This window comes from Macaca nemestrina, chromosome 1 (genome assembly GCF_043159975.1).
Source record: "Macaca nemestrina isolate mMacNem1 chromosome 1, mMacNem.hap1, whole genome shotgun sequence".
NCBI lineage: Eukaryota > Metazoa > Chordata > Mammalia > Primates > Cercopithecidae > Macaca > Macaca nemestrina.
The window spans coordinates 138,597,577-138,617,304 of record NC_092125.1 but is presented as its reverse complement, the minus strand read 5'-3'; the positions used below and the strand labels follow the sequence as shown (position 1 = coordinate 138,617,304).

At 43.4% G+C, this 19,728-nt stretch overlaps 1 long non-coding RNA gene across 2 annotated transcripts in view; it reads right to left on the bottom strand.

The window, feature by feature from the left end:
• LOC105485421 (uncharacterized) overlaps positions 1-19,728 on the bottom strand; it is a 158,824-nt gene that overhangs the window by 10,874 nt on the left and 128,222 nt on the right. For both annotated transcript variants that reach the window (XR_989554.2, XR_989553.3), the window contains one exon: positions 2,922-3,093. This is a non-coding gene — a long non-coding RNA (uncharacterized lncRNA). The remainder of the gene's footprint in view (positions 1-2,921; positions 3,094-19,728) is intronic.

Here is a 19,728-nt window from a genome sequence, read left to right as displayed (position 1 = left end):
CCTCCACTGGAGAGTTTTCAAGATGTTGACTAAAGCATGCATTTTGACATGGGCATAAAAGAAAGAAAAAATTGCATTTGCCCTCCTTTGGTCTCCCTCTAAGCTTTTTGATAAGCTCTACATGTCCAACTCTAATCCTTTTGTCTGATTGTGAGCTAAGATTACAGGTAAACTCTGTGGACTTTCTGCATGAAAAGTTATATATACAAAAAAGTTCCTTCTCTTGTGCTCTAAATCCTGTTTGCCATTCAAATAACAGTGGGAAATTGTTGTCGTATCTGATCAGCCTATTTAATGTGAAAGCAGATTAAGTCTTTATGCGCCCTGAACCCTGAACAAACCTGCCCATGACAGGTGTGTCCCAGCCCCTGGCAATCGTTCATGTTGGGGCCCCAAGCTCCTTTTATTTCTTCAGATGGAGGGAAGGTGTGCTCTTGGCAGGGAGGAAGTAGTCAGTGTGAAACTGGAGAAAGGCATCCAGTCTTCCAAGTGGACACAGTGTCCCCACGCACGGTTAGCAAGCAGGGTGCAGGCTGATTTCAGCCCGCTCAGCCCCTCAGGGATAGTGCATACGGTGCCCCTGGCCCCTAGGGTTACCTGGCTTTGCTATGAGGATCTCTGGCTGCTCTGGAGACAGTTAAAAGTGTTTTAGCTTTTGGAATGCTTGCTACAGATTTGCCCATAACAGACCTAAAAACAGCAAGTGTGACAGCATTGGAGCGATGAGAGTATCTAGAGTTGGCAGGCTGGCCAGGGGCTGCATCACCCCTGCGAGTTCAGAGGCATTTCTCATCAATGCCCACTCAGCAAAAAGATGCTGAATCTCAACCCTGGAACATGGAAAATTTCTCTGAAATTCTCCAGCCCAAACAGCTCTTAGATGTGCAAAGCATAATTGACAGAAACTTGAAGCTAGAAGCATCCTTGAAAGGCCACCTATGCCAACCCCCAGGTTTTAGGCAAAAGCACCCTTCAGCTATTCTAGAAAATACTCCTGGCAGCTGATGGAAAGATTGCGGGCTTAAAATTTCCTTTTGAAAATATGACGGATGAACTCTGAGGGTGTCCTGCATCCTTGTCTTTTTATTTTTTAATTTTATTGTGTGATGAAAGAAAAATTCTCTAAAGTCAGATGTCAACAACCCATCCCCACCACTATTCTCCTCCTCCTCCTCTTTGATTGGTTCCCTGGGAGACAAGATAAATGAGCAGCAAGGTTTTTGAAGCCAATGCTCAGGAACAACAACTGTGGGAAAATAAAGGAAGTAGGACTGAGCTGCGGTACAACTGTCATACAATCGGGGCAGCCTCAGTTCAGCAACCTGCGCAGAAAGTACTTCTCTCTCCCTGCATCAAGGCATCAGTCTCAGGAAAGGACCAGGATTGGAGCAGATTGGGTCCCGTGCCCACTCCCTGGTCCAATCACTGTGGTCAGGGGATGAGTGATAATGATTGGCCAGGCCCAGGTCACATGGCCACAAATGCCAGGAGAACGGAAAATCTTGCTGGAGAGACAAAAACAAAAGGTATCACACACCTCTAAAACTACCTCTCAAAATTGTGAAAAGACTAGTGAAAGTATACATAACTGTTTGGGAGGCCTAGGCGGGCAGATCACCTGAGGTCAGGAGTTCAAGACCAGCCTGGGCAACGTGGTGAAACCCTGTCTCTACAAAATTACAAAAATTAGCCGGGCTTGATGGTGGGTCCCTGTAATCCCTGCCACTCAGGAGGCTGAGGCGGGAGAATCAAATTAAACCCGGGAGGCAGAGGTTGCAGTGAGCCAAGATCGCGCCACTGCACTCCAGTCTCGGCGACAGAGCAAGACTCTGTCTCAATTGTAAAAAAAAAAAGTATACATAACTGCCTAACAGAGGACATAATAGGACACACCCAATTAATGGTCATTGTTGTTTCCTCTAGCAGCACCATAAGAAGGAATGCAAACAATCTTTCTTCTACAGTCTTGGAGCAAATAGGTGCTGATAAAATCAACATTAGTTCAAGCCTCACTCCCAAAGTTGAACTGAGCCTGAACCTTTCTAAAGAATGAAGAATGTTTAGCAAACATTCCCCTCCAGTATGCCTAATCTGCATGTATCTTTGTACTTCCTCGGCCAGATGGGCCTGGACCACCAGAAACGTCATAAGGATGTTTATCTCCTTGAAAACTTCGATGGTCCAAAAGTATTTCCAAAGAAAGACAGTCCCCAGTGTTTTTCTGACCTCTTCACAGAGCCAGAGCCAGGACATTTGGATGAAGTGGGGAAAATTCCTGTGTCTGAACTGAATATCAGCATCCTGCAATGTCTTATTGCCAAAAATGGGTCATGTATGTCCTTCCCCTCCTCAAAACTATAAACTCCAGAACCTCCTGAAGAATTAAGGACGGAGAGTTCTGGGCCCTCGGTGACAAGCCACCACCCCTACTCCCCTGCTCCAATGCTATGCTGTGGCCAATTGGATGTCCCGAAATTCCCCAAACTCCAGGGTCACCTGCCCTCTGCCTCCTTATCATGCTCACTGTTCCCTCTACAACAACATGATCTTCCCATCTACAGCTCCCCTAACCCAACCCTCAAAATCCCACTAATTTTCAAGCCCCACCTCAAAGCCTTTCCTACCCTTTCAACCAACTATGGTCTCGACTACCTTTAGTCTCCTTATGGAATATATATTTTGCCTTATGCTATGTTAACTTGAATGATGATCTTCATAATTTATTTAAAGAACATTTATCAAGAACCTAATATGTATCTGTACTAGGCACTGGTGAGGAGATGCATGAGATAAAACTAACTAGCCAGTCTGGGGCTCTTAGCAACCCAGGTGCAGTGTATTTCAACTGATGAATTTCCAGCATTTTAAAATTCATTTGCTTGTACTACCTAGCTCATACATTAGATAATTCAGTCACTAACCTGCTCTGAGTTTTGGTGTCCCTCGATGACAAAATGAGAGCTTCAGGCTACATGATCACTGAAGATCTCTTCCCACGCAGCAGTAAATCTCTCATGTTCTGTCATTGCCTTGTCAGCACTTCGTCACTTTGTTCCTCTTTTATCATCCAGCAATACAAGGTGTCCCTCTGAGCTTCAGAAAATTGGGAGCAGAAGTTTGGAATTAATACATAATAGCATATCTATGTTTGCTGAACATAAACAGTGTGGTGGTCAAGTTGGTGAAAAGCCATAACCTCTTATCTGGCCCACAATCTCTTCCTCTGTAAAACGGGACAGTGGGAGTAAAGGTCACCAAGGCCCCTTCCAGCTCTGATACTCCATGATTCATAATCATCCCCTTTTCCTCCCACAAGAGCACATCATGTTCTGCAAGGAGATGGCAGCCAAACCACCTGGAAGAGGGAAGCAAACACTCATCCACCCCGAGCCTCACCCCAGGGAGACCAGCTGAGTTTGAAGAAAAGGCTGCAGTGGAATCCAGAAGGCTTGGGTTTTAGCTGCTGGCCCCCATTCTCTGCATAAATTTGCTGTGGCAACCATTTGAACAACTTTAATCTCTGGAAAGAGCAACAGCCAACATTACTTGATTAAATAACTCACGCTCCTTAACTCATCTCCCAGCTCCCTTTTCCCAGGTTTGGTGCCTGCGGAGTCCTGACCATAGTCCTATGGGCAGAATGAACTGCATGGTCTGCAGCACCATGTTGAAGACTCCAGCTTCAATCAAAGAACTTGTTGGCCAGTTACCTGTCACTCAAATAACTTGATGGAAGATGAAAACTGTAGTCAACTGACACTGTTCCGAGCAGAGAAGCAGCTTTTTAAATGGATCTCCTTTTAACCTACTATATTCTGTCTTTGTCCATTCTTGCAGCTGTAGCAAAATACCCTAGACTGTGTGATTTATAAATAATAGAAATTTATTTCCCATAGTCTGAAGGCTGGAAGCTCAAAACCATGGTGCCAGCAGATTTGGTGTTTGGTGAGATATTGTTCTCTGCTTCCAGGGTGGCTCCTTGTTGCTGTGTCTTCACATGGCACAGGGAGAAAAGGGGTGGACTCTCTCCCTCAAGCTCTTTTATAAGGGTTCTACTCCCACCTGTGAGCACTCTACCAAAGGTGCCACTTTGTAATACTATCTTAATTCGGGGGGCTAAGTTCTAACACATACATTTTGGAGGGACATATACATTGAAACCATAGTATTTTTCATCTTCCTGTAAAATGTGCTGGCCAGTGCCTCTCAGCATGAAGCCCACACCCTATGCTTTAGCTCCCACCAGCTGAGCTATATGAGCTATATGCTTACCAGGGGGCAGCTGCACTTGTCCCCAAGCCTGTTTATGGCAACAGTCCTTTAATTGTAACCATGTATTTTACTTGAGTATCAAATAAACCAATGAAATATAAGTGCAAAAAGAGATCCGTTGGTTATATAAAAAGAAAACTAAATTAAGGGGCAAAAAAAGGTAAATTTCTAAAAATATTTGCAGTCAGTTTTGATGTGTGAAGTAAGTGGTGGTGTTTGATGAAAAATAGTAAAAAATGTAGAAAGATTCTACACTCAGTCCTATAGTGTCTATATCTTATTTCCCTTTGAAGAAGCTAAAACTAAAAATTATAAATAAGACAGTGTAACTGTAGTTTATATAACAAAAACAAAACACAAATGCCAATCAGAAGGACCCATACTGAAAGAAAAAAAGTCTTAAGATCAAAATGTTGACTAATCTTTTTTCCTTTTTCTTGAGATGGAGTCTCACTCTGTCATCCAGGCTGGAGTACAGTGGTGTGATCTCAGCTCACTGTAACCTCTGTCTACTGGGTTCAAGTGATTCTTCTGCCTCAGCCTCCCCAGTAGCTGGGATTATGGGCATGTACCACTGTGCCCAGCAAATTTTTTTGTATTTTTAGTAGAGACGTGGTTTCACCATGTTGGCCAGACTGGTCTCAAACTCCTGACCTCAAATGATCAGCCTGCCTTGGCCTCCCAAAGTGCTTCAGTTACAGGCATGAGCCACTGTGCCTGGCCCTGAACAATCTTTTAAGCTAAAATACAATATATAAGATATGTTTAAACCAGTTTCGTTACTTTTTAAGTACAAACCTAAAAATATTTTAGCTGAACGTAAATGAATGACATTCTGTAGTCTGGGAACCAGATATTTTATAATTTTTCAACTTACATTAATATTTTAGGATTGTCTCCATAGTTATCATTATTATTATGACAAATTTCAAGGATATATGAAATAGAGAGAAAAGTAGAGTGAACCTCCATATCCCATTGTTCAAACTGTACCATCTATGCTTCATCTTTTTCCTTTGCTGATGTAGTTTAAAACAAATTTCAGACATGTCATTTTATTCCTACTTCAGGGATATCAGTAGATATCTCTTAAAAATATGGAGATTTTCTTATATAATTGGAACACCATGATACCTAACATAATTAGCGACAGTTCTTTAGTGTCACCTAATACTTTTGCCTTTTCTTAGATTGCCCCCAAAATGTCTTTTCACTGTCAGTTTGCTCAAATCATGATATAACTACAATGTACACATTACATTAAGCTGTGTCTCTAATGCCTTTTTAAATTTAGAACAGTACCCTCTTTTTATGCTACTAATTTGTTGAAAAATCCCTTTTATAAATAGAGATGTGAAAATTTCAAAGAATTCAGAGAATTTCAAAGGATAGCAATTGACAAGGTTTTATTGCTGAGAAATCTCAAACAATGCCAAAACAGACTCCAGATTTCTCAGGGTACTTGGGGAGCTAATGTTGTCATGGCCCGGGGAAGAGTTTCCACCTCTTTCAGACTGACAAAATGAACAAAGAACTAGAGCCTGGGTTGAAAGATGAAAGGTTTAAAGTTCTGAAAAGCAAAGATTCAAGCTGTCAAGGAAATGCAAATTGAAAACCATGAGATACCACATCACACCCACTAGGATGACTGTAATCAGAAAAAGATAATAAACAAGCATTATTGAGGCTGTGAAGAAATTGGAACCCCCATACTTTGCTACTGGGAACATATTTTGAAAAACAGGCTGACAGTTCCTCAGAAATTAAACATAGGGTGAGAAATGACCCTGAAATTCCACTCCTAGATATACACTCAAGAGAAATGAAAACACATGTCCTCACAAAAATTTGTATGTGAATGTTCATAGAAAATTATTCATAATAGCCAAAAAGTCAACACAGTCCAAATGACCATGATGAATGGATAAATTGACTGGTAGAACCACACACTGGAATATTATTCAGTCATAAAAAGGAATGAAGAACTGCTATGTGCTACAATGTGGGTAAAGCTGGAAGATATTAGGCTAAGTAAAAGAAGCCAGCCTTCTGAAGGACACATATTGTATGATTCCACTTATGTGAAATATTCATAATTGATAACTGCAGAGACAGAAAGTAGATTAGTGATTGCCTAGGGCTGGGGAATTGGGAGGACTGGGGGAAGGATGACTAAGGAAATTCTTTTTGGAGTGATGAAAATATTTGGAATTAGTAGTGGTAGTTGCACAATTCTGTGACTATACTAAAAGCCATTGAATATACACTTTAAATGGGTGTATTATATGGCATATGAATTATATCTCCATAAAGCTGTTAAAGCGCGCGCGCGCGCGCACACACACACACACACACACACACACATACACACACACCAGGTTTAGGGGTCCTTTATTAGCCAGTCTTGAGTGTAGAAGGGCCCTGCCCAGCAGGGGTTCATCTCCGAAGAGGATGGAGGGGAGCCTGCTTGGTAGCTGTTGGAAAGAGTGACTCAACGCCAGTGGGGGTCACCAAGGAAGAGCACGTGGTCACCCTCCCGGGTCCCTACAGTGTTCTGGAGTGGGTTGTTCTGGGTTCGAAACCAGATGGCCTCTTGACCCTGATTTCAGTAATGCCATGAAAGGAAACCCAAGGGGAACATGAAGGAGAACTGATTCTCATTTTCATTACTGGCTGCCTCACTTCTTCTCAGGCCTGTGCTCACCCTTATTTTCCTGCCTGCCTTCCTGGAGGGCAGTGAGACGCAGGCCCAGATCCTTCACACAGGGGAGCAGGAAGAGAGGGAGGAAGAGGCTGCCCTTCAGCATTGCCACCATGGCAGCCTTCTGCCCCTGAGAAAGTGGAAATGCCCGGGTATGACATGAAAGCAGGTTTTACCAGGCAGCCAGGGGAAGCTAAGATCCCACATCCCCGTGGCTTCAGGTGGGGTGTGCTGTGGTGGGTGGGCTGTCAGGCACCATCCAGGCCTGAGGTCACAGAAGAGGAACAGTGGGATGGCAGTGCACAAGTTTCCTTTCCTGATTTTGCAAGTCTTATTCAGGCCGTTCAAGCTGCTGGTCTTATCAGAAATGGGGTATCTGCCTGGCCCACACATTTCCAATTATCCCTCTGGCCACAGGATCCTGTGCCCATTTGGCAAAGGAATGGGTCTCAGAAGAAGCACGTGGTCTCATGGAAATTACAGAGCTCAACTGGATCTGCCGAAAGGGCTCTGGGCCAGCTGTTAAAATGAAAAGATTCCATTTGTGGAAGGGCAGCAGTGGGTGGGCCAAATTCCCATGAGGTTTGAAGATGCTCCTGGGCATCAGCCGGCCTTCCAGCCCCCTCCCTTCTCATTCCCACTGCTTCCAGCTGCTGGTCCCACTCAGAGGAAAAGTGGCCACAGGCCACAGCCCTTCCTGGTAGCTCCAAGGGAATAGGTAAATAAACAGAAATAAGACAAACATAAATAAGAGTGTAACTTACAAAGCATCTGTTCCCAAGGAGAAGAATCCAGAGAAAACACAAAAAGTTGTCTAGAAGCCCCAGCCTAGATGCTAAAGAAGTGCTGTCTTCAACACTGTAGAAACTGATACTCCACCCCCTTGTTCTTTCTGCTTCTAGTCCTGTGACCCCAGGAACCATCCTCTTTCCCTAAGACTACAGCATCTGTCCTCTATCCCCTCCAACCTGCCCTCTTCCTGCTCCACCCAGCACACCTGCAAGCAGGAGTGAGAATCGTTGCTATGTGGAGTGGGCAAGTCTTTTGACCACTGTCCTTCCCATTTACGTCATGCCTGTCCTAGGAGTAATAAGAGTACTCACCTCACTGGGTGTGCTGCAGGTTAAATGAGAAAATGTATACACCCAGCACAGAAAGCATAATATGTTTTCTTTTCTCTCTCCTCCTCCTTTTTCATTCTTTCCCCAATCTTTCCTTCCTTCCCCAAAAGTTAAACTTTTCCAAGCTTAAAGCCCCATCTTGGCATCAACTGTAACCTGAGTATATGGCATTCACAGCTGATTTGCAGGGTGCTGTGCCACACAGTTCTGAACCCCAGTGAGGGATCAATCCACACCCAGTCCTCAGCTCTACCAGTCTCTGGAGCACTCTGCACTGCTCTCTCCAGCCCTACGTCATGCACAGGAGAGGGGGCTTGGCCAAGTTTAGCATGTCATCACTGGCAGCGACACTCTGACCTGCAGTAATTTCTGCGCTGGTTGACATTCACCATGTTGAACATAGAAACAAGAGGCTCCCTGTAGCTGCTGCCTTTTGTGGGCTTTGCCATCATCCTCCTGAGCAGGTTGGTTCCTGTGAGGGACTCAGCTCTAACGTGCTTCCTTTTTGACTTCTGTGGGCCCTAGCTGCACCAACAGCGTGTGGATGTTCTGTGACTGCTACAGGGACCCATGTCAGGTCTCCCGGAAGCACCCCAAGCAAGCACGAAGGGACGGAAGGTGTTTTTTGGTCAATTCTACAACCCCGTAAATAAGACTCCAGCCTTTCACTTTGGGGCCCACACATCACAGTGAAACAGCCAGGCCCATCAGTTTGCTCCAGTGGAAAGCAGTGTCCCGGGGAGAGCATGATCATCCTCTTCAGATAACTAGAAACTGCCCAGGAAGCCTTGGCTCTGCAAGAGAACACTCACCAGCCAGGTTCCACGCACTGAGGCTGCTGTCCTTCACCCTGATGTCTCCTGACTACATGGCGATCCCTGGCTGGCTGGTGTGAGGTGACCACCCTGCCTTGGCCCCATTCCTGCAGCATGGACCTCAATGGGCGATGGAAGTCACCCTTTTCCTGAGCTTCTAGAGTGACTTTCCCCCAAAAGGGGGCTGTGTGGAGTCTTGCGCATGTGCTGCATAGTCTTGAGAAATACTCCACCAAAGAGAGACAGAGAGAGAGAGAGAGAGAGAGAGAGAGAGAGAGAGAGAGAGAGAGAGACTATATGGGCAATATATTTAGAAACTATATTTATAATTAGAAAGTATAGTATTAATGTATCCTCTTCAATGGCTGTTCCCCCTGTCTTGGAGGCTCTTAAAGTGTACGAGCTGATGAAGAGAAGGGAGAGGTCTTGTAATCAAGATGTCTGGTTAACATCATAGGGCCCAGTAGCTCCCAGATCAATGGCACACAGCTTGGGAAATGTGGCTCCAAGAGAGTTTCAGAAACCTGTTTGGACATCCAAGCCACATTCAGAGCCTCTTAAATACCACTTCCCATGCTCTGACTCACATGGGGTCTGGAAATCTATATCCCTAAAAGCTCCCCACTCTCTCCTTTGCCCTGCCCGTGGGTGGTGCTGGGAACCACTCTTCCAGGACTTGGGGGCAGGGAGGAGGTTGGGTGGAAGCCCCGGGTTGCTGCTTCCTTTAGCAGTTAGTTATCCCATTCACTTAGGGCTTTCCCGTGAAGGAGACTGCTGCCAATTAAACAGAACTCCCCTCTCCTTGGTAAGGGCAGCATTAGGAATGCCCCTTTCTGGAATCGGTCTCTGTTTTCATCCTAAGTAAATCTGAGAAGGCTCTTTGCTTACTTTTGGCATCTGTTCTAGGCCACAAGGAAGCAGCAGGATTAAGAAGAATGAATAAATGGGCTGGGGCTGCACATCCAGGGTGTCATCGATGGTGGTGGGTCTAAGGCCTTGCCTGGCCCCCTAGGTCCTGTTGGGTCCTACAATCCTCTTTCTATCCCGGTGTATTAGTCTGTTTTCATGCTGCTGATAAAGACATACCCCAGACTGGGAAGAAAAGAGCTTTAATTGGATTTATAGTTCCACACGGCTGGGGAGGACTCAGAATCGTGGTGGGAGGTGAAAGGCAGTTCTTACATGGTGGCGGCAAGAGAAAAAAGGAATGAGAAAGAAGCAAAAGTGGAAACCCCTGATAAACCCATCAGATCTCATGAGACTAATTCACTATCACAAGAATAGCATCAGAAAGACTGGCGCCCATGATTCAATTGCTTCCCCCTGGGTCCCTCCCACAACAAGTGGGAATTCTGGGAGATACCATTCAAGTTGAGATTTGGGTGGGGACACAGAGCCAAACCATATCACCTGGGCACAAAACTGCATTTAATTGTCTCACACACTGCATTGCTTCACACCTCTGTGCTTTGCTGTCAGGATTCCCTCTGTTAATACTCATTTACACAACGCCTACTTTACTTGGATAAGTCTTTTACCAAAGATCGGCCCAGGTATCATTTTCTTCAGGAAATCTTCCCAAATATCAAGTCGGATCCAGTGCTCCTCCTCTGTCTTCCCAACATGCCAGGACAAAATCCCATTTTAACACTTAGTTCATAGGTGCTGAAAGGATGGGTTCGTGAGTCCACGTGTTACTGAACAATCAATGGACTTGGTGCCCGATGCACATAGAAGCCAATATTATGGCACAAGCTTTTGAGAAAAGAAAAGTTTTACTGCCCGTCAACTGGCAAGGAGGTATGATCTGCAATGGATCCTGCAATGAGGTGTTGCCAGGAGGCGTGATCTGCCTAGACCCTGCCATCGAGCTTGATCTGATTGGAGCCTGAATTCTGCCATGCAGTGTCTGCTTCTTACATCAGTCCCCTTCCTCAGTCCACTCCTCAGTTCCAGCCCTTAGGAGCCCCCTGTGATTGCATACTTGCTTTATTTAGGCATGCTCAGGTTATGTGACCTTCAACCTGGGGGTCCATGGCAATTGAAAAACAACTCACAACTTTGTTCCATAAAAGTTGAGCCAGATTGATCTGGTGCTGTTACACATACTTTCCCTGACCCCAGCTCCACCCACTTCTACTTTTAAACTCTGTGTGTGTATAAAATACGAGGTCTCATTTGTGAAAATTCTTGCTAAAATCTTGTGTCATTTTAAAATGCAAATTGCCCATCTATTCTTAATTCCTCAGTGGCCCTGGCGGAGCTTCTCCACATTCATGATTTTCAATTTATTGTCCTCTCCTCTCCCTTGTGAAGGGTTAGAACACCTCGACCGCACCTTAAATGTTTTAAGGTCAGAGAGTGTGTTTTATACATCTTTAAGCCCCTGAAGCCTAAATATGACCAGCTCATCTGTTGATAATCTCTTGGGAGACAGGTTTCATTTATGTGATTATTATCTTTTTGGTTTCACATCCAGAAATCTAAGCTAATGATTTTTTTTTTCTTTTGCTGGCTTCCACATTAAGGACTCATAGAAATTTTTCTAACACTTTACAAGGGAAAGGAGTGAACAGCAAGTGGTTTGGAAATCACAAATTTGTAGGAGCTCAGCGAGTGCTACTTAGGTCTAAGCGACATAGGGCAGGTTTGGATTAAGAAATGACACCAGTTTGGGGCCGGGCACAGTGGCTCACGTCTGTAATCCCAGGACTTTGGGAGGCTGAGGTGGGCGGATCACGAGGTCAGGAGATGGAGACCATCCTGGCTAACATGGTGAAACCTCGTCTCTACTAAAAATACAAAAACAAAATTAGCCAGGCGTGGTGGCAGGCACCTGTACTCCCAGCTACTCTCAAGACTGAGGCAGGAGAATGGCATGAAGCAGGGAGGCAGAGGTTGCAGTGAGCCGACATCTCACCACTGCACTCCATCCTGGGTGACAGAGCAAGACTCCGTCTCAAAAAACAAAACAAAACAAAACAAAAACAAAAACAAAAACAAAAAACAAAGAAAGAAAAAAAAAGAAATGACACCAGTTTTGGCCAAAAAGTTCTTAAAACAAGACCTCACATTTTACAGAAATAACAATAATAACTAAAGAAAAAAAAAACCCTTTCCCCTATAGATTAAATCTATTTTCTTTGCTTGTGCAACCCACTTATTTTCATGTGAACCTGGACATCTGAACTAGAAACAACAGCACCAGTCAGGGGTCAGTGGGAGACTAGTGGTACCTGTGACAGAAAACTGAGCTGAGGTCAAGAAAAGGACTATCTACAAAGATGCGTGGGATTAAGGGTAATTAGTAAGGGATGATGAGGTGCCCAGGAACTAGTAACAGTTGGAAGCCGTTACCTAGATTTCCTAGGTAACTCAGAATCTGGAAAGAATGTAACAGCAGGGGAGCATTGTTCAATAAGGGCTGTGCCTTCAGTAGAAGAATGGAGCCACAGCCACCCATAGCTCACAGGAAGCTGGGGGAAGAAAGTCCCAACCTCACTCTCCTCGCACCTCCAGTCTCCTCCCTTGGCCAAACCCAACCAGAGGTCAGAAATCAAAGGAGCCTATTGATGCAGATCCTCAACCTTCTGGGACACAGAGGATGGTGGAGAGGGAGGAACGGGGATCTAAAGGGACAAGTGTAGAATACCCAGTGCAGCAGCTTTTGATTAGAAAAGAAAGTCACATTCCCTTACTTAATGTCCAAATCACAGCAACTCTGGGCCCCTACCTCCCACAAATTAGTCTTTTCCCATCAATCCCTGAAGAGGGTGTTGCACCCAACTTCCCTTACTGGTAGAACACAAGCCCCAGACCTTCACCTGCCACTGGCTTTTGGCAGGATCTGTGACATTAAAATTACATCCGCTCTTTTCTAACCCTAGCTAATACGGGCTAAGAGAGGATAGTCTTAGGATTTGGGGAACTTCCTGTCCAGCTGATTCATAAAAGTCACAGACCAGCTGTCTTCTAAAGTAAAACTACCTCCTGATCAAGAGTGTAATATGCTAGATTTCTGGAGCCCTTTAGAAAAATGGGCTCCTGCCGGGCACGGTGGCTCACGCCTGTAATCCCAGCACTTTGGGAGGCCGAGACAGGCAGATCACAAGGTCAGGAGTTCAAGAACAGCCAGTCCAATATGGCGAAACACTGTCTGTACTGAAAATACAAAAATTAGCTGAGCGTGGTAGCAGGTGCCTGTAATCCCAGCTATTCGAGAGGCTGAGGCAGGAGAATCGCTTGAATCTGGGAGGCAGAGGTTTCAGTGAACCAAGATCGTGCCACTGCACTCCAGCCTGGGCAACAGAGCAAGACTCTCCAAAAAAAAAAAAAAAGAAAAAAATGGGCTCCTTCTGGGTGCTCTTACTAAACACTGAATTAGAAAACATGTCTTTATCTTTATTTTGCAGTCAGGAGATGATGATGTATCCGATGTCTGCTCCATATGAATTAAATAAAAGGAGATGTGAAAGTAAACAAAAAAATTGACTCTAAGTCATGACAGAAATTTTTGCTTTCACAATTTCATGACCATTTTGGACAAAAGCATGGGTCATTTCTTATGCAAAATGGCATTGTCTGTCCTTCAATGGCACTAGTTTTGTGATTTTCTGAGCTTCAGAGTCTCGTTATCCACTTACCATCTATTATTACTAATGTTGTCTTGAACTGCGACAACATGTTGTAATGAACTGGTTGTGAAATCTACTGGCAACTTCCAGGCATGCCCACCCATCTCAGAGTAGGATAAATAGGGGCCTGGAAATATTTTATGCTACAGCTTATCATTCTTAAAGGCTTACCACAAACATTTCAAGTTTAGAGCCCAGAAACATGATTTGAAGAATTCTGGCTAAATAGGCATTGGCAACAATTCTCAGAACCACTTTGGCTGACTTGGGAGCATGCATGACTCAACTTCCACCTCTTTTACCTCCAATCAGTTATGGTAAAATCCTGTTTAATTTGTATTCATAACCAGGATGCCTTTTAGAATGTTTCCCCTGAAGGAGGAGATACGCTGGATTCTAGTGCAGATCAGAAACTTTGAGTATGAAAACACTGGGGGATTGGTATTAGGATGTTCTTGGCTACAAGTAACTAAAAATCCAATAAAAAAAACCCTGACATAATGGAGAAAAATTCTGATTTCACACAACAAAAAACACTACCCGGATGTGATAGGCTGGCTCCCAGGTTAGTGACATCATCAAAATCCCAACTTCTCTCCACTTTCTTGCTTGCCCATCCTCAGTGCAAATCTATTGGCCTGTCCTCAGGTTATTGAACTTGTGGTTATAAAATGGCATTCTCTGTTGTATCACATGAAAACACAAAAATGTCCAATTAAAAATAAGTTTCTGCTTTTCTTTTTAAGAGGGATGTAATCTTTTCTTAGAATCCCCTAGGAGACTCCTGTTCGTTCTTTCTTCCTTCTTTTTTTTTTTTGAGATGGAGTCTCACTCTGCTGTCACCCAGGCTGGAGTGCAATGGGGTGATCTCAGCTCACTGCAACCTCCACCTCCTGGGTTCAAGTGATTCTCGTGCCTCAGCCTCCTGAGTAGCTGGGACTACAGGTGCCTGCCACCATGCCCAGCTACTTTTTGTATTTTTAGTAGAGATGGGATTTTGCCATGTTGGCCAGGCAGGTCTTGATCTCCTGACCTCAGGTGATCCGCCTGCTTCAGCCTCCCAAAGTGCTGGGATTACAGGTGTGAGTCACCGTGCTCAGGCTACTCCTGTTATTTTTTATTGGCCTGAATTGTGTCACTGTTCAGGCTGAACTTGTTGCTAGCAATAACAACAAGGTCAGTCTGATTGACATGCTCTTTGATAGTCACTGACAGCCCCTTTTTAGCCCACTCTTGTGCCTTCTATCACCTGAGGGAGAACTACAAACCTTACATTGCTGTTTTAAGAGTGGGTTTGTACAATAGTTAGATACAGGTTAGTAATTTTCCAGAAACACAGGTTACTGAGACAAATGAGCAATTTCCCCAGCAAAACTTTGAGTCCCATCAGGAGTAAAGGGAACGTTTTCTCAGTCAAGGGGCAGTTGGCTGGCTTAAGAGGCCAGCAAGCAAATTCTATGTTTAAAAGATCAATAATGGTGCTCCTGGAGTCAGAGATGAAATCTCACTATGAAACATCTTAGCTGCATCCAAGGTCACCAACAGGGGACATTATTGTTAATTGGAGGCCCATGTGATGGCATTTGTTAAATAAATGAATCTGTCCACCAGTAGCATACACCTTTTCACTGGTAGTGTAGCAGTCTTCCTGCTCCTTAGCTCAACTGGGTCCGAGTTCTTGTCTCACGACCAGGAAGAATGAAGTAAACAGACACTGGAGAGTGAGTGGAGTAGAATCTATTAAGTGAAAAAAAAAATTCTCAGGAGACAGGGGATATGGGGGTGGTTCCCTTCCCCAAAGGGAGGAAAGTCCCACGTGTGGCTGGTCCAGGGCCTTTTATGGACTCAGAACAGGGAGTGTGTGCTGATTGGTTTGTGAGTATGCAAAAAAGGTTAAAGTGAAAACACCACTCAAAGGTGGGCACAACAGTGTAGAAAACCAATTAGGAAAGGGTAGGTATATGTAAAATAGGTGAAGGGTGAGGAAAGTGCACCAAACAGGAAGGCAAGTTCTCAATTTAGTCTGAGGATTTAACTTGTAACTTGGCTTTCAGGCTTTAAATTATCTTCAGCTTGGAGGTGGGGTTTCACCAGGGACCCTCCCTTATCTGCCTAGGCATTTAGCTGCTTCCTGTCATTATCAGTAACATATGGCCCTTTGGGTTAAAGTCCTGCTCATGGACCTAACAGGTCCCACATGCTACAATCATTTCTTCCCTACTCTCCCAGCTTACATCAATCTCCCCACCTATTTTCTATCCCTAAAATCCTGCAGTATGTATAGGTTTTATACTTTAATTTATTATAATAGTGATTTGTCTTAACCAGGGAGAGAGTGTCATATAAGAGTTCCTGTGTTCGAATCCTTGTTCTGCAAATTACCTGCCATGGGATCTTGGATAAGTTATTTAATGTCTCCATCCATGTGTCCTTATCTGCAAATCGTACAGTAAGGGTGTCTAGTTTATAAAAGTGTTATGATTGTTACAGCTAAAATAATTGGTATACAGCAAGTGCTCAATAACTGGTAGCTACTATTATTTTTAAAATATTTATGCCCTTTAGCCCAGAAATTCTGCTTCTAGAATAAAGAATAAGTAACATGAATTTTTATAAAAACTATATCTTCAGCCTTTTTTTATAATATCAAAAACTGGGTGTAGTCTCAGTATACAAGAATAGACGATTGATTAAATACATTATAGTATAACTATAAAATGGAACAGTATTCAGTAATTAAATGTCAATATCTCTCTATATATGACATGAATGTTCAAAAAATATGGTTACATGAAAAAAAAAAAAAAAAAAATAGAAAACAATATGGTAGCGAAGACCATACTCCTGAAAGGATGAGTCTCTCTGGAAGGAAATTATGCCAGGACACTTACCAAGATGTTAATGGTGATTAGGATTCTAGGCTATGTTTTTCTTATCTATACCTTCAATTTTTCTATAATCCATTTTTTAAAATAATTGTCTATAATTATAAGAAGTCCATGTAGAAGTTCAGACTCTCAAACTGTCTTATACTATTTTTGTCCTGGCCTTGGCTGAATGTCTTTCACCAAGCTCCCTACTCTGGGAACTAGAGTGAAGCTGTTCTATGAGGGGGTACTTAGCCAAGGGCAGCCCACCTTGGGTGGGCTCAGAGACCCACAAGTTGTGAGGGGCTCTGCCCAGCAGGGGGATGGTGAGCACGAGGCTGAGCAGCTCCCTTTGGGGTCTAGACAAGAGCATGAGGGATGGAGTGGACATGCTGGTAGGTGATAAGAACAAACCAGGACTTGGGAGAAGGAAAGGAATAGAGATCCCACAAGACAGAGAAACTGTGTGAGTAAGAAAACAAATGAGGTTTCCAATGTTACTTCAAGTTCCCAAAGGCTTGCTGGTTTCTGGGCCAAATTTAGTCCACCAGTATCCTTAAAGTCAACCCCAATTTCTGAGAGTATTTTTGAATGAGTCTCTGTGTCTCACAATAAAAACAACAGAATCATCAGTTCTCTTAGCATTGTCTTCCCAAATGAATCTCTTTAGGGCATGCAGCATGCCTTTCACATCAAGCGCATGGGGTTCAAGGCTGTGCACATGTTAGCTGACCACTTAATGCTTCATTCATTCACTCATTTGTTCACTCAACAACTATTGAATGTATGTTTAGGAGGTGCCATGTATATTTCTAAGAACTGGGGAAACAACAGTGAATAAGACAAACCAAAAAATCACTGCCTTCATGGGACAGGGAAACATGTAAAATACAATAAATAAAATATATAGTAAGTTAGGGCATGAAAAGGGCTAATGAGAAAATTCAAGAAAGGGAGTACTAAGAGTGAAAAGAGGGTGGACAGGAGTTGCGATTATAAATAGCATAGTCAGAGAGTCTTCCCTAAGAAAGAAATATTTGAGCAGAGTCCTAAAGGAGATGGGGGAGCCTGCCATGCAGTTATCTGGGGAAAAAGCATTCCCAGCAGAGAGAAGAGCAAGTGTAAATGTCCCGAGGCAATGAGAGCTGGTGTGTTTGAGAAGGACAATGACACCAATGTGGCTAGAGTAGAGTGAACAAGGAGGAGAGGGCGGCCAATGGAAATGGGTCCATTACCTATAACTGATATAAGTTGTGTTGAACTTGACAAGACTGGAGGACAGGGAGGCCCAAGAAAGGCCAATGGTTGTCACAGAGAGGGACTTGTTGAGGTGAAACCTTGACTTCTAACCACCTAAGACTGGAAAGTGGAGACTGAGTCATTGTTTGGGGTCCTATCTTTAAGTAGGAGAGGAGGTCAGGGAGGGAAAAGAGGAGAGTCTGGATTGCATGTGGTCAGATCAGGGGGGCACAGAAGGACTGTGGCTTTTACTCTGAGTGATGTGGGGAGACACAGGAAGCTTTTGAACAGAGTCGAGACACAGTGTGACTTGGGTTGTCACAGATCACCAGGCTGCTGTGTGGAGAATACACTGCAGGAGAAAGGAACAGGCTTTTGCAGCTACCCAGGGGAGAGATGACGGTAGTTCAGATGAGGATGGTAGTAATAGAGGCTGTGAGAAGAGGCAAAGCCACACTCCACATGTGATTTGGAGGTGTAACACCACAGCAGACATGGTATCTTGAAGTGACATGACTCAAAACAAAGCCTCTGGCTTCACTTTCCAGTTTTAGATTGGAGGGTAAGGCCATCCCTCAACACATCCCTCCCGAAATCAACCTTCCACCTTTCTGGCACAGTATGACTCATGTCGCTTTTAGACAATAGGACATTTCCATGGCCCACTGCCTGGATGAATCTTCTTTCCTAAGCTACTCCCATATTTCCTTCTTTCTGGCTATTCATCACCAATTGTCTAAAATAATTGAATGAACCACATTGTCCTTTTTGAGATCTCCTTATCAAGTCTTTGGTGAGCTCAGACAAAATAGCCAGACTGCCCTCTAAAATTAATTCACACCCATCATAGTGAGTGGTGAAAAGCTGAAAGCTTTTCCTTGAGGATCAGGAAAAGACAAGGATGCCCACTTTCACCACTTCTGTCCAACATTGTGCTAGAAGTCCTAGCCAGATCAATTAGGCAAGAGAAAGAAATAGAAGGTATCTAAAGTGTAAAGAAGGAAGTCAAGTTGTCCCTGTTTGCAGATGACATGACTGCATACATAGAAAACCCCAAAGACTCTACCAAAAAAAAAAAAGAAAAAAAGGACTAAAAACCAAATTCAGTAAAATCGCAGCATACAAAATCTACATATAAAAATCAATAGTGTTTCTACATGCTAATAATGAACTGTATGAAAAAGAAATCAGGAAAACAATTGCATTTACAATAGCTAGAAAAAATATATACCTAGGAATAAAGTCAGCCAAGGAGGTGAAAGATCTCTATGCTGAAAATTGTAAAGCACTGACGAAAGAAATGGAAAAGGACACAAATAAATGAAAAGATACTCTGTGTTCATGGATTGGAAGGATTAATATTGTTAAAATGGCCATACTGCTGAAAGCAACCTGTCAATCTGTGGATCTATTAAAAGTATGGAATCCCTATGAAAATACCATGACATTCTTCACAGAAATAGAAAAAAAAATCCTAAAATTCATATGGAACCACAAAAGATCCCCTAATAGCCAAAGCAATCCTAAGCAAAAAGAACAAAGCTGGAGGCATCACACCACTTGACTTCAAAACATATTACAATGCAATAGTAACCATAATAGTGTGGTACTGGCACAAAAAGAGCACATAGACAAATGGCACAGAATAAGAGCTCAGAAATAAACTCATCCACCCACAGCCAACTGATTTTCTACCAAGTTGTTAAGAACACACATTGGGGAAAAGACAGTCTTTTCAATAAATGGTGGAAAATTAGATATCTGCATGTAGAAGAATGAGACTAGATCCCTCTCTCTCACCATATACAAAAAATCAACACAAAATGGATTAAAGACCTAAATGTAAAACTTAACATATGAAACTACTAGAAGAAAACATGGGGGATACACTTCACAACATTGTACTGGGCAAAAATTTGTTTAAATAAGACCTCAAAAGCACAAGCAACAATAGCAAAAATAGACAAACAGGATTATATCAAACTAAAAATACTTTTGCACAGCAAAGGAAACTATTGACAGAATGAAGAGACATCCTACAGAATGTGAGAAAATATTTGCAAACTATACATCTGACAA